We start from the raw sequence: 12255 nt of genomic DNA, 5'->3' as shown, positions 1-12255 counted from the left end.
CCAAATGGGGTGATCCAAATTTTGCTAGATTCATCATGAAATGTACTAGTTGATAAAAATATGAAACCTACTGTTTGGGATATTTTTCGAGGGGAAATTAAATTGAGCTAGATAAGTGCTTTTAAATTGTTTCCATCTTGTAAAATGCATATCTTGAGCTAGGGAAGTGCAAAAATTGTGATTCCAATTTTGCTGGTCTTGTGTTAACATGCTCTAGCTAGGAAAAATACTAAACCTATAGTGGGCATACTTGGAATATGGTATTTTATTTAATCTTAATTAATTGCTAGTTTCTAGTGAAAATAAATGGGTAAAAATACATAACATATGATCATGAAATTTTTTTAGATAGTGTTCTTATGCTAGGATGAAAGTAAGAAAAATATAAAATTTATTGTTTGACACTTTTACCTAGGCTAAACTATTGTTGCTAAAATAAGTCTATGCAACTTGTCATTTTTGTAGAGGTTGCTATACCTATCCTAATGGAATCAAATTTGTACAATAGATTACTAGGGGTCATATGTAACCTACTGTAATTTTCTCCAAATTTATTTATCACTAGAAATATTTATCTTTTAAATCACCTTATTATATAAGGAAATTAATAAATGCACATAAGTAAATTATTTGTGCTTAACCATGATGTTTTCTATGGTGCTTGTGATGCATATGATGTGTTGATATTATTAGTTGTGCTTGGAATTAATTGGTTATAGGCAGCTATTTATTATTGCTTTATAATTCAACTAAATGGCTGCATGAGTAGTTTCTGTTGTGTTGACAAATTCATGATGATAATGACCTTTACTATGAAACTTGTTAATAACAAAGTTGTATATAACTTACTCATCTTGCTTGTCCTAAAATTTCATGGTCATAGGCCTAATGGTTTAAGAGTTATAGCTATTAGAAGTCTGCTATCAGATTTGCTTGTCCTCTGGATAGATTTGAAAGATTGAATTGTTTGACCTTAAGATTATTAAAACAAAGTTGTAGACAATTTTATAAGCTTTCCAAAAAGTCTAATATCATATTGTTTGGATGTGTATACCTCCAGTTAGGGTTAAAACATGTGGCTACTGTCTTGAAGTCCAGAAAATGTTGAAATAGGTGTTTGTTTAATTACTAAAGAGGAGATATGTACCTACTTAGTAAAAGAAAATTTATCTTGTTATCACTTTAATACATTGTTGTTAAGGACACTTATGAGTATGCATTTTATCATATCATATCATCTATGTCAGTATCTATGCATCCATGATATCTTATTTCATGCTCATACATATAGGATCGCCCAAAGGAGTAACCCTACTGGAATTCGAAGAAAAGGCGGAGGAGAATCAGGAGACACCCCAACTCGCAGCTCCCGAAGGAGAGGAGCCAGCCACTGATGAACTTCTAGAGTGCCCTGACCACTGACCCACTTCTTTCCTTAAAAGCAAGCCCCGGAGCATTTTAAGCCTCTTGTGTTTTACAAAATATCACTTGAGTCCTTTATGTTTGATGCATTAGGTTGTAAGAATTGATTTGGAAACACTTATGCATAGAACTACCTTATCCAGATATATATACCTTTAACCCTGTATAGGTCCAGGATCGAATATATGCTTAGCAATGCTTAGACCGGTAGAAGTCGGGTCATTTCTTGTCACCTGCGAGATATAGGTGGATACTAGAGCACGGTTGCCTATATTTGCTATCGTAGAACAAAACCATGTGGTAATGTAACTGGAGGTCGGGCAGAATCTATGTGTAGGTTGACTCATGTGATTCTGTCTGTCCCAATAAAGGACCGCATCGTTGGAGGCCCTCTTGTCATTTTGAACGCATGCCTCTCACTTAGCGGGCCGAATAACTCGTTTTGACCATGAAGCTGAGTAGCTCAACTCAGGTCGGGCCTCATTCTGTTAGAGTGCGCACAGTGGAGGTAGTAAGGATGTGCGGGGAGCTAGTGTGTATAAATGTCCATGTAGCTCGAGGCACGACGGCACGACATGAAGCCCGCTTTTTTAGCCTGACACGAGCCTGGCCTAGCCCAATGACGTGCGGGCCCGAGCTGGCCCGGCCCGAGGGAGCAGGCCATGCCTGGGTCGCTACTCAGGCCCGTGGGCTGGCACGGCATGGCCCGACCTTCAATGGTCGGCCCGGTAGTAGCCCGGCCTCCCCCTCACCCTCCTCACTCCTCCTCCCCTCCCCAAGGCCGGCCTGCTCCCTTAGCCGGCCCGCCGCCCCGCCACCACCCCCTGATCCCTAACTCCCTTCTCATCCCCACTACGCTTAACCTCTTGGCCGTCTCCTTGTTCTCACCTCCTGCAAAGGCCGACGCAGGAGGACAGAGCCACTCAAGTCCGACGTAATGGAGCTCGTCGCTGCCACAGGGAGCATCTCCGTCGCGCTCCTCACCAGATCTGGAGAATCTCCGATGAAGGGGAGCCCTCACCGGCGTGGCCCTCCATAGGGCATCTCCGTCGCGGCCTACTCGGCGCGCGGCGAGCGGTCACCGGCGCGACGGGCTGCCCTGGCCCGAGCGCGGCGTGAGCGCGGCTGCCCGGTGCGGTGGCCATGTAGGATAGGGAGGCCGCAGGAGACTCCACGCGGAGCACGGCGGTGGCCATGTATATCTATTTATGAACAATGTGTTGTCCCACTTTGTTATAATCATTTGAAATTTTAACGGCAAAGTTATACACACGTATTATGTCCCCATGACAGTTTGTAGGATTATTGTACTGTATTATTGTTTGTTTTCATTGGATTCACCAAAATACAAGTCAGACTAACAAAACACTTTATTTTCCATAGAGTTTTAAGAATGGAGCATGTCTTGCTATATATAATTCTAGGAGCAACAGACCACTTTAGGTTACTTTCAATTTTAAGTCATTATTATTCTATAAAATACAAAACGAACCATGATTCATCATGGCCATAGGTTGCACATATTTCCAAGCCCACCCCTCAACAAAACTCATGATCATACTAGTTCGGGCAATAAGCCATACGTTCAGTTCGTGGGTTTCTATTCATAATCCTCAACATAAGGGCTCAATGTTTGCAGCAGGGATTACAAAATGACTGAGGATTACGGTTCTAAGGTTTGAGAGCATAGGAATGATTTCGATCCTCCTATAGAGAGCCTTGGCCCTTCTCCTTTATATAGCTTTTGTAGGGACCTGGTTAAAGCGAGAGAGAGAGAGGAAAAAGGAAAAGAAAAGGGGACACGTCTAATACTAGTGACACGATGGTTGGTATAGTCATGCTTTGCCTTTCTAGGAAGATAAATCGCATCTGAGCTCCATGGGGGAGCTCGGCGGGACCGGCCCTTCGTCCATTGGTGAGAAGGCAACGTGGATCCAAGCCACTGGAGAGCTGGGATCCCCCTTCATCCTTTGAAGGAGAAGTCATAAATTTAAGTTTGAATTACCCCGAACAAATAGTTGAACCTTTCATCTACCACATATGAGTTAAAATAGAACACATGTCCATAAATATATTTTATATAGTTTTTATTTTTAAAATATTGTTTCATATTCATTAACTATTAGTTTAAAATTCTCATATTTTGAAATCCATTTTTTTAAACAATTTCAAGCGGAGTCACGTTTTTTATTTGGATAGGTTAAAGGTCGTGCTTAGTTTCAATGATTACTAATAGCTATCTTAAATTTAACCTCTTGATTATACATATTTGTTTATGTAAGAAATTAAATTCGTTTTTATGCAATTTATATGAAAAAGGTGCACGCTACCCTTAAAAAAATTGAGCCTGATTTCCCCTCCCGCCCTTTGATTCCAACTGGCCCGGCCCAAAACGCATTTCCACGCTCCATCTAACGCGCCAATAAGGCAAACCCTAGCAAGCCGCCGTCCGCCCGCCCGCCCGCCCGCTCCTATTCACCTCGCTCATTTTCTGGAAGCAGCTAAATTACGGCCGGCCATAATATGGCTTATCGCATGGCCTTTCCTCTTTTTTTTTTGGAAAAAGTGCAATTATTCTATTCCTTTTTCGACAAGAATACTAATTAAACTGGCTTATTCGTAAGTAGCCGAGACTGCTCGCGGCTTGCGCGGCCCAGGCACAAATACAGACCACGGTTTACGGGGGAAAAAAGCAAATCAGGCCAGACATATGCTTTTAGGTATACTGCACATATACGTGCACAAAAAGGACAATGTATTCAGAAAAAACACATCTCAGAAAAAAGCACACATTTGCATCCTGCAGTTTTCAAGAGCACACACTATACATATAATCACTAGAAAAAAGCACACATTTCCGCATCTTCTCTATATATGGCTTGCATCTTGCTTTGTACATGGCATGCATCCTGCATGTTAAAAAGAAGGTAGCATGTGTCATAAATATCATTGCACTAACACATTCTCTTTTCATTGTAGCCGAACAATAGCACAACCGTTATGGACTTGAATAACCCTCCACCCAAATTTGCCTATGATTTCCAAGATGCAATGTTTCATGAGCCAACAGATGCAGCTGACCTAATATTTGCACTCAAGAACTACCAAAACAACAGGATGTGCCTACTGTGTCTGAAATCAAGCTATCGCTTGAAGAAACCAGAACAGAGAAGGGTCCTGGAGCCTCCATTGGCGATGAACAGGTTGCTGCTGGTGATGTAGTGGATTGCATTTTCTTAGGCAATTTAAGTGTCATTTATTAGGCAACAATAGGGATGAAAATGGATCGGATCAGAGCGGATAATGCTTTCCCATATCCTAATCCGTTTTTCTTTGTCGGATTCGGATCAGAGCGGATAATGCTCGGATGCGGATACGAATATGGATTTTTTCAGATGTCGGAATTGGTACGGATATGGAGAGGAAACGGATCTGATACGGATTTAAATAGTCAAGCAATATGTTCATACTTTGAGAATTTTATACTTGTAAAAAATTTATCTATAAGGATTTAATAACAAGTAGTAGACAAAATATATATTGCATTCCATGTTGTGGCTATCACACCGACACAATTAACATTTAACAAGTTATCCTCACTCACAAATGATAAGTCATTAGTCAATATATAATAATAGCAAGCAAGATCTCAATTCAAAATTTATAACGCCAAAAAATGACATCACAAACTAAGAGTTCTCAAGTAACAAACTTTTTTTAAGAAATCTTGAATTCCTCTATGTTTTAGTCTGGGAAGAGAAATTATCGGATATCATATTCTAAACACCGGATAATCCACATAGAATTTGCGGATAATCCATATCCTCCGGATTTTGCCGATTCCATATCATACCCTGCATCCACACACAATCGGATTCGGATTATTCATATATGCATGGATATTAAAAATTATTCTCCGTATCCTTAAAATTCGGATTCGGTTCGGATTGGAGCGGAGAATTGTCCACACCACTTTCACCCCTACGCAACAATGTCTTCCTAAATTGACAATTTATGCATTGTGAAAAAGCAAGTGCACCAGTACAGAATAAATGCATAGGAAGAACAATGGGATCTGAGCTATCAGGAACTTCAAAACTACAGTTCCAAATCACCAGTGCAGAATTACTGAGAACATCAGTTCATCACAAGTGTTGAGGTACCCCAAATCTATCAGCTATCAGTTCATCACAAAATAGCCAGAGGCATAAATCTACGAGCTTATGTTCATCACAGGCTTTCTAAACACATAGATAGTTGATCTAAAAAGGATTAATAACTATACAACATAATAGCACAAGCGTTATGGATGTTCCTGGAGCCTCTATTGGTGATGAGCAGGTAATGTTGCAGTGGATTGCATTTTCTTAGGCAATTTAAGTGTCATCCATTAGGCAACAATGTCTTTCTAAATAGGTAATTTAACCTATTCTTACAAGTAAAAAAGGCCATCACATTGTGATAAACAAGCATGGTGAGACACAGAGCTGTAGGCATGAAAAACTAATGATGCAACCCCAATTCAGTATCCCCATGCCTTATCTGCACCCAAGTATGTAGATTTGACACTAAAAAAACATACAAAATCTACAGCCATTTACCATTTAAGGCACGGACCAAAGGAAAATGATTCACTGGAGGGCAGAGCATGACATAGATTTGACATTAAAAAACATGCAAAATCTACACCCATTTACCATTTATGTTACGTACCATGGAGAATGATTCGCTGGAGGGCAGAGCATGACATTGACGAGCAGGACTGCAGCAAAAGGCAAGGCAAACTGCGAACAACATCTTGAGTCATCCGTCAGCGCGACGCTAGCATCCTCCTCTGCCAGTACTCCCCCCAGTCCCCTGCCTCACAAACATGTCCTGGACAAAAAACAAAAAGACAAGCATAACCACGTGATCCATACCAGGAAAACAGCCCAGCAGCCAAAGGAGAAGAGGAATGGTACGGAATCTCGGATATATTCACGGTGTAGAACATCTAGGCGGCGGGCGCTGTACATCCCAGCGGCGATTTTTTTTTTATTTTAACACTTTTTATAAAATAATTTTAATTCTAACACTGTTTTTTTTAAACTAACACTTTTGGCCGCGTCTATTATCATGACGCGGCTGAAATGCCTATGCCGCGCCATGTATGGTGACGCGGCAGGAGGGTGACATGGCGAAGACCGGGGCCGCTGACCGGTGACGTGGCAGGGTCTGCCGCGCCACCGTTCTTGGCGCGGCACTGATGCGCCACGGACACATGGCGTGGCAGAACCTGAGCGCAGACAGAAGATCGGCTGCTTTTGGTTGAGGATCGACAGCGACGCGGTCATTGACCATGGACCCCGGCTTCGTCGACCCCTTCCTGGTGGGCTCCGACCAGGTGCTCTAGTCCGACATGGGGTTGCGCAGCACGGTCGACTACTGCGCGTCTAACTAGGGTGCCTTCTTTGGCGATTTCGTGGTGGCGATGACCAAGCTCAGGAGGATTGGGGTCAAGACGCCGGCCACCGGCGTCAAGATATGCCGGGACTGTCGATTTCCGAACTAGTTGCTACTTAATTTCACCGGCAGTGCTGCCTGCGACACATTGAAACGAATATGAAGCAAATAAATAGAGTCAGTGCGCAAGTTGACAAGCCTGCCACATAAATTTTTCATTGGTTTGACATAAGTTCGACATAACATAACCAACTAAGCCTATAAGTTTCGGACGCCAATATTCGTTCGACCTAACAAACTAAGACCTAAGAGTATAAGGATCTCTCAGATGCCTCTGTCTCTTTCGATTTGTTGACAACACATTGGGAGTGTAGCCAACGTCGTTGTGGTCGCGTCACCGTTGCGTACGGCTCGTACACTACAAGTATATGATATGCACAATTGCTTATAATCTTTATGATCGTTAGTTTATGGAGCCTACATATTTAAAGAAACTACCTTTGTTAGTACCCTGTGAGGCTCCTTGGGTACCAAGCGGGGCACCACCTAGCTGAGACATGCCGATCTCGTCCTACGGCCAATCGTCCCACTGGCCATGCTGTCTGCGGAAGCCCGAGGGGTCGTCGTCGTCATTGTCGTCTTCGGTTGCTGGGTCCTTCCCAGCGCTATGATGTGGTGGTGTACGCTACTGCGGAAGTGGCACCTATCACCGGCTGGTGTCCTCAAAGAGGCTGAAGACGTGCCATCCCGACTGCGCCGGGAGTGGCGGTTCCACATAAGGAGTATCCATGCAGCTCAGCTTCTGAGCTAGCTTCCTACAACTCTTCTTCACCTTCTGAATAAATAGACGTTAAAGTTAGTGCATTTCCCAAATGCATATATAATAAAGAAATATTTTTGAATGGACAAGTTTATGTTTACCTCCACAAAAGCCTCGAGAACGCCTGACCCCTGCCCTCTAGACTCATGAAGCCGAAACGCTGCTTCATTAGACATCCTTGATAATTTTGTCGCCTGGGTACAGAGACGCGGTTGGACTAGTTTTAGTACACATACTTAATACCAAAAGGATAACAAATTGTACCATTCAAGTATCTTACCACATATCTTTGAATAGGGGCTCTCTATAGCTGTGTCCTCCCTAGTGGCAATGTCATATACATCTTCGATCACATCTTCCTCCGAGTCCTCGTCAATCGCCTCCTCAGTGTACGGGGGCTTGATATGTATCCTCGTAGACCTGTGAAGTCACCGTAGATACTCGTCGAAGATGTGCCGGTCATGTGGAGGACCCGCATGGACCGCCTGTCGTTCCCTAGGTCTCCCACAAGTGGATGTGCACGTTGTGTGTCACGCGCAAATCCTTGGTCTTATACCTCTTCCTGCGGTCATACCTGCAACAAAATGATGTTAGTTGTATCAGACAGACCTCTAAATTATAGCTTTGTTATTAATCGATAACGCACCCGTGCAATCCTTGGTTGGTGGAGTAAAGCGGTGGTGGGCAGCCTGTCATTCTTCCAAACTATCCACAGACCCTAATGGACAAATGAATCTCGACCACGTGGAAGAAAATAAGAGGGACGTTGCAGCGATACTTGTCTGACTCATCCCTAGTGACAGGACTCAGATAGTACTCGAGCTCCGGAGCTATCCCAAGGACACCAATGCACCTAAACATTTCGTAATTGAGTTAGGTTGTGATATAGTGTACATCGAACAAGACACATGTATGATAGTAAAGAGAAGCATAACCTGGTGCTGTGTCAGGATATTGAGACCGTCCGTGTACTCCCTATACTTGCGCCTCGCATTCCCTCTAACTAACTCTGCTTCTGTCCAGATATATAGAGCTGTAGGGAGTGTATCCTGCCCGTTCCATTGTTGCATTGAACACGATAATGAATTAGCCATTAATAATTTCATCATATGTAACTGCCTCAAAGAATATAGTGAACCAAAGTATTTACCGGTAACCAGTATTAAGGGGCCTCCCAACAGGCCATCGTTCCCAACACCAAACCTGGAGTAGGTAGGAACAACCCCAAGGTTCGCATACCCTGAGGTGCGACGGCAGGCAATGCATATCTGTCGATACGTCCTATGCCAGGACTGCGCTGCCCCAGCTGTACGCCGCTATGTTCTCCCATGGCTGGCGTAGTATGTCAAGGAAGATCCAGTTGATGGTGTTGTCCCGAGGCGTCTAGGAAGAGGAAAGCACCAAGGAAGTGCCAGAGCCATACTCTCATGAACCTGTCAATCTGAGCCTCCTCAGCCTATGGGTCTAAGTATTCAAAGCGCTCTGTAATCTAAGATGACGAAACACCGGAACTTTTCCTGAAATTGACCAAAGAAAATAAGACCTGATGACTACAGAAAGCAATGCAAGTATTAAATAGGCTAGAATTGCTCACTTATTTTTCTTGGAAGCCTCGTCGTCCGGTGAAAGAAAGCCAGTGAACTAAGTCACCAGCTCCCTCCAGTGATCATTGTCAACTATCCCTGTCACTGGAAGTCCTCCCAACCGAAGGCCAAAGATAGCCTTCACGTCCTGCATGGTCAAGGTCATCTCGCCACAAGGTAGGTGGAACATGTGGGTCTCAGGCCTCCACCTATTATAAGAATAGAACGACTGTTAGTTGCCTCAAATTTGTTATAAGAATGTTTACGTACAAAGAAGACACTCGCACCTGTCTACAGCTGCAGTAAGTAGTGCTGGATCAAGGAGCAAAAGACCATAGTTGACAACATGGACAAGCTCAAAGAAGCCGGCACACCGTATATACGGTGCGTAACGCTCGTCCCACTGGTGTGCCCTGATGTGCGTGCGGGGCCTCAAAGTAGGCAAGGTCACCTGTGCGTCGGTGTCACTCAAGATGTGTGCTCGATGCTGATCATCGTACTCCACCTCAAGAATGGGATACAGCAGGTGCTGCGTGGGAGGGGCCATCCTGTTACAAATTGATAAACAAAGGGTTAGAGTATTCAAATTAACAATATTGAAATTAACATTATGTAGCATTGCAAAATTTGAACTACTTGTTATGCAATACGAACACAATATGAAAGCACATGTATATATTCAAAGTAACATTAATAGACATATTAAACAACTTCACTAGAAAAATAAGCATTTGACGAAACTTCATCAAGTCATCCAAATCGCCGTAACACGCACTACTAAGTACCGACAATCAATCCCTAAACCCAAAATCCTAACTAACAGTAACCTAAACCCTAACTACCTAACCAAAACTATCTAACCTAAACCCAAATCAATCCCTAAACCCTAACTACCTAACCAAACCTTAACTATCCTAAATCACTAACAAATTCTAAATCACTATCCTAACAAATTCTAAATCACTAACAAATTCACTAACCTAACTATCCTAAATCACTAACCCTAACTAAAATAACAATCATAATAACATGAAATCGAGAGAGCCTTCCTTGATATGAGCGGGCGGGCGAGCGGCCGGCGACGTTTGTGGCGTGGCCAGAGTGGACAGGTGCGGCGGGCGCGTGCGGCGCGGGCGGGCGGGCGTGCAGGCAGGCGCAGTGGTCGGCGTGCTGGCACGGCGGCGGCAGGCACTGCGGGCGCGGCGGCGGCGGTGCTTCGGGCAGGGGCGGCAAGCAGAGGCAGGGCGGGTGGCTTGGGGGCAGGGGCGGCTCGCATGCAATATTTATCTGATCCTGCCGCGCCATGCTCCGTGGCGCGTCAGTGCCGCGCCAAGATCGGTGACACGGCAGACCCTCGGTCAGCGGCCTCGGTCTTCACCACGTCACCCTCCTACCGCGCCACCATGCATGGCGCGGCATAGGTATTTCGCCGCGCCATGACAGTAGACGCGGCCAAAAGTGTTAGTTAAAAAAATAAACAGTGTTAGATTTAAAATTATTTTACAAAAAATGTTAAAATTAAAAAAAAATCCCAGCAGCTCGGCGCACTCCACTGCAAAAGAGTTGGTAAATTAGTGCTAGCTGTGCCTGTACAAGGACTACTAACATAGTAAAAGTATCTAATCATAATGAGTGTCCTAGCAAAAATAAAGAACCAGGTTGCAGCTTTGTCATCCAAAGCTCAGTAAAAGTAATGTCGTTGGTAAAAATAATAGTTCACAGCAATACACAATTGCAGGTTCAAAGCAATAGCAAAATCAAGGTTCAGAACAATAACCAGTTACTGGTTCAGATCGATAAGAAATTGCAGGTTTCAATTAGTAGTCACACAACCAAGATCCAAAACACTTGGTTTTAAGAAAAAGGAATATTTGAGCAAACTACTCCTGCTGCTAGTCGCATTTTTATCAATATACATGACACTAACAAAGCCCATAGATTAATTGCCATTAAAATCACATGTTCAAATGCAACAGTTGACACGTCATGGACCAATAAAAATGCCAAGAGTTGCTAGAAGAAAATAACCTGCATGATATTTTCAGACAATGATACTAAACATGAGTTCACTTTTTCTACTATTTGTCGTGTTCAAGCAGACACATCATTACAGAAAAGAAAATTTCCAGAAATCCTACTTGATGATAACAACAATATGAACCCAGGTTCAATTATAAAATCTTGGCCATCAAATATCTTCAGAAAATAAATAGCAGCATAATCTAAACAATTAGACAGCTATGGTCCAAGCAAGTTTCATTAGGAGCAAACACGGAAACAAACCCTTAAGTGTCATAGTTCGCTGATCTAGCACAACAATACACTAAACCCATAACTCACTGGACCCACCGACCCAATGCAGGTATTAGGGCCGCAACCTTCTTCATGTTGAGGCACTGCATGTTTGGAAGATACGTTGAATCTCAGAGTTGCCCTGCCACCACCTCGCCCTCTTCCTGTTCCAAGCAAATCCCATCAGATCCAATCTCTCCATTTAAATCGAGTGCTCCGGGTCACATATATGGAGACAAACAAACCGAAGACACACACAGAGACAAAGATAGGCACGAGAGGACGACCAGAAGGGTGCTGGGGTCATGCTAAAACCCTAGGACACGGTCATTATGGATCCAACATGATGCATGATCCATTGGCTAAAAATAGGTATCACAGCACCTGTGGACAGAAAAAGGTCTTTGGACTAAAATGACTATTGCGGCTGGCTCCGAGGAGATATGAGGGTGAGGTTGGATCCATTGAAAAGTAGACTTGATAAGCATTTCCATGAAGTGCTAGAACGTCCCAATCGGATTTCGTATGAAGTCATGGTGACTATTGCAAGTTGGAACAATTCTGCGGTCCGAATTGAACTTCCAGACCGTGTTGGAATTGACTCTTAATTTCTTGAGCCAAAAGTGATGTGGTGGCTTGGAGGAGGACATTAGAAATACTTGGACTTTGTCCCCAATCAACTTCATTAACTCTCCA

The 12255-nt window shown here is 43.4% G+C and overlaps 1 long non-coding RNA gene across 1 annotated transcript; it reads right to left on the bottom strand.

Annotated features, from left to right (window-relative positions):
* Window positions 1-7087: 7087 nt before the first annotated feature.
* On the bottom strand, window positions 7088-11733 carry LOC136490269 (uncharacterized). The gene is made up of 8 exons (XR_010767574.1): window positions 11646-11733; window positions 9555-9815; window positions 9279-9476; window positions 8835-9201; window positions 8331-8733; window positions 7965-8258; window positions 7786-7878; window positions 7088-7699 (listed from the first exon to the last, which is right to left on the bottom strand). It is a non-coding gene; the product is annotated as an uncharacterized lncRNA (long non-coding RNA).
* Between the last annotated feature and the right edge of the window lie 522 nt (window positions 11734-12255).

The sequence above is a fragment of the Miscanthus floridulus genome, chromosome 1 (genome assembly GCF_019320115.1).
Source record: "Miscanthus floridulus cultivar M001 chromosome 1, ASM1932011v1, whole genome shotgun sequence".
Taxonomy (NCBI): domain Eukaryota; kingdom Viridiplantae; phylum Streptophyta; class Magnoliopsida; order Poales; family Poaceae; genus Miscanthus; species Miscanthus floridulus.
The sequence above is the reverse complement of the archived record's forward strand: the minus strand, read 5'-3'. Positions and strand labels throughout refer to the sequence as shown.